Source organism: Tamandua tetradactyla, chromosome 21 (assembly GCF_023851605.1).
Source record: "Tamandua tetradactyla isolate mTamTet1 chromosome 21, mTamTet1.pri, whole genome shotgun sequence".
Taxonomy (NCBI): Eukaryota; Metazoa; Chordata; class Mammalia; order Pilosa; family Myrmecophagidae; genus Tamandua; species Tamandua tetradactyla.
Genome location: NC_135347.1, coordinates 50,619,321 through 50,622,600, shown reverse-complemented (window position 1 = coordinate 50,622,600; position 3,280 = coordinate 50,619,321). Strand labels below are relative to the sequence as shown.

General features: G+C 38.5%; 1 pseudogene; it reads left to right on the top strand.

Moving 5' to 3' along the window:
* Window positions 1–1,722: 1,722 nt before the first annotated feature.
* LOC143665374 (L-lactate dehydrogenase B chain-like) lies at window positions 1,723–2,684 on the top strand (annotated as a pseudogene).
* Window positions 2,685–3,280: the final 596 nt, after the last annotated feature.

The window sequence follows — 3,280 nt, the reverse complement described above, 5'->3', positions numbered from 1 at the left end:
GCAGAAGGAATATTCAAAGAAATAACGGCAGAAAACTTACAAAATTTAAAGAAAGACATGCATCTGCACATTCAAAAAGGCCAAACAAGATAAACTCAGAGAGAACCACACCTAGACACATACTAATCAAACTGTCAAATGCCAAGGACAAGGAAGAATTTCTGAAAGCTGCAAGAGAAAAGTAATGTGTTGTGTATGAGGCAGTCCAAATAAAATTAGGAATTGATTTCCCATCGGAAACCATGGAAGCAAGAAGGCAGTGGGATGAAATATTTAAAATGCTTTAAGAATTCAACCAAGAATTTTATATGTAGTCTTAAAAAATGAGGGGGTGATGTAGCTGACTTTATCTTCGCCACTGGACTTGTATAACCATCCTAAGAGCCTTGTCTTCCTCCTGTGCACAGTGGCCACTCTTTTTTTTTTAACATTTATTTTATTTATTAAACATACCAATATACAAACACAAACATTCTTACCATTTGATCATTCCATTTTTACATATATAATTAGTAATTCACAATATCATCACATAGTTTTATATTCATCATGATCATTTTTAGAACATTTGCATCAATTCAGAAAAAGAAATAAAAAGAAAACAAAAAAAATCATACATACCATACCCCTTACCCCTCCCTTTCATTGATCACTAGCATTTCAATCTACTAAATTTATTTTAACATTTGTTCCCCCTATTATTTATTTATTTTTAATCCCTATTAAAATCATCTGTCAATAAGGTAGATAAAAGGAGCATCAGACACAGGTTTTCACAATCACACTGTCACACTGTGAAAGCTATATCATTATACAATCATCTTTAAGAAACATGGCTACTGGAGCACAGCTCTACATTTTCAGGCAGTTCACTCCAGCCTCTCCATTATACCTTAACTAAAAAGGTGATGTCTAATGTGTAAGAATAACCTCCAGGATAACCTCTCAACTCTGTTTGGAATCTCTCAGTCATCGACACTCCATTTTGTCTCATTTCGCTCTTCCCCCTTTTGGTTGAAAAGGTTTTCTCAATCCCTTGGTGCCGAGTCTCAGCTCATTCTAGAATTTCTGTCCTACATTGCCAGAAAGGTCCTCAGCCCTGGGAGTCATGTCCCATGTAGAGAGGGGGATGGCAGTGAGTTTGCTTGTCATGTTGGCTGAGAGAGAGAGAGGTCACATCTGAGCAACAGAAGAGGTTCTCTTGGGGGTGACTCTTAGGTCTAATTTTAAGTAGGCTTAGCCTATCCTTTGAGGAGTTGTTTCATATGAACAAACCCCAAGATTGGGGGCTCAGCCTATTGCTTTGGTTGTCCCCATTGCTTGTGAGAACATCAAGAATTCTCCACTTGGGAAAGTTGAATTTCCCTCCTTTCTCACCATTCCCCCAAGGCAACTCTGCAAATACTTTTTATTCACTGTTCAAATCACTCTGGGATTTATCTGGGTATCACTCTGGACAAACCTACAAAATCTCTTGTGCTGCTCAAGGTTCCATGCACTTATGGTGTCAATTAAGCTGTCTACATAAGTTATATTAGGAAATGCACTAGTCAAAATAGAAATTTTGTACCAAGTAAACATTTTTTGCTTTAGTCTCACACATAAGTTAAAATTTTAAAATATGAATGACCATCTATTTTCAACACCCTGCAGTATTGACATTCCTTTGTTCTTCCTCATGCAAAAACAGTTTTAAATTTGTACATTTAGTCCACAGTGGCCACTCTTTAGGGAAAACTGATTGCACCAGTTGTAGAAGAAGAGGCAAGAGTCCCAAACAATAAGATCACTGCAGTGGGTGTTGGACAAGTTGGTGTGGCATGTACCATCAGCATTCTTGGAAAGCTTCTAGCTAATGAACTTGCCTTTGTGGATGTTTTAGAAGATAAATTCAAAGGAGAAATGATGGATCTGCAGCTAGGAAGCCTGTTTCTTCAGACACCTAAAATTATGGCAGATGAAGATTACTCTGTGACTGCTGAGTTTAAGACTGTGGTGGTAACTGCAGGAGCCAATCAGCAAGAGTGGGAGAGTCACCTCAATCTGGTTCAGAGGATATTAATGTCTTCAAATTCATTTTTCTCCAGATCATCAAGTACAGTCTCGATTGCATCATCATAGTGGTTTCCAACCCAGTGGATATTCTAACATATGTTACCTGGAAACCAAGTGGATTACCCAAGCACCGTGTGACTGGAAGTTGGTGCAGTCTGGATTCTGCTACATTTCATTACCTTATGGCTGAAAAACTTGGCATTCATCCCAGGAGCTGCCATGGATGGAGTTTTGGAAAACATGGAGACTCAAGTGTGGCTGTGTGGAGTAGAGTGAATGTGGCAGGAGTTTCTCTCTAGGAATTGAATCCGGAAATGGGAACAGATCATGACAGTGAAGATTGAAAGGAAGTGAGTAATGGCCTATGAAGCCATTAAGCTATTGGATTAAATGTGGCTGATCTGATCGAATTCATGTTCAAAAATCCATCCAGAATTCACCCAGTGTCAACAATGGTGAAGGGGATGTACGGTATTGAGAACAAAATCTTCTTAAGCCCTTCATGTATCCTGAATGCTCAGGGATTAATCAGTGTTATCAATCAGAAACCGAAGGATGATGAAGTTGCTCAACTCAAGAAGAGTGTAGATAACCTCTGGGACATCCAGAAGGACCTAAGAGAGCTGTGATATTTGAGTTCTGTGCTGTAGAAATTTAAAAACTGCAATGTGATTAACCGTGAGCCATTAGTGACCATCTCTGCCCATGGATCACAGTTTGCTTCTCTTCCTAAATATGTGAATTTGGGCCCACAGAATCGAAGCAAATTCTTGGTTTAATGCTTGTAAGAGTTTCCCTTCCACAAATAAAATGAACTACCATAGTGTGAAAAGAAAAATGAGGGGGATATTAAGATACTCACAAATAAGCAAAAGCTGAGGGTATTCACCACCACGACACCTGCCCTATGAGCAATGCCAATGAAAGGTCTTCAGACTAAAAGGAGAGCACACTAGACAGTGAATCAAAGCAGCAGAAAGAAATAAAGGCCTGTTTTAAAGGTATCCATGGCAATACTATTGTATTTTTTGGTATATAACTCCACTTTTTACTTCTTATAGTAAACTATATGGGTGAGGGTGGGTATACAAGAACTCTTGCTTTTGTTTTTTTGTTTTTGTTTTTGTAAACCACAACTTCTCTAATAAAAAAAAATAAACAAGGAAACTTCTGGGGAAGATGGTGGAGTAGGGAACTCCAAGATTCGTTCTGGCCTACCAAAAAC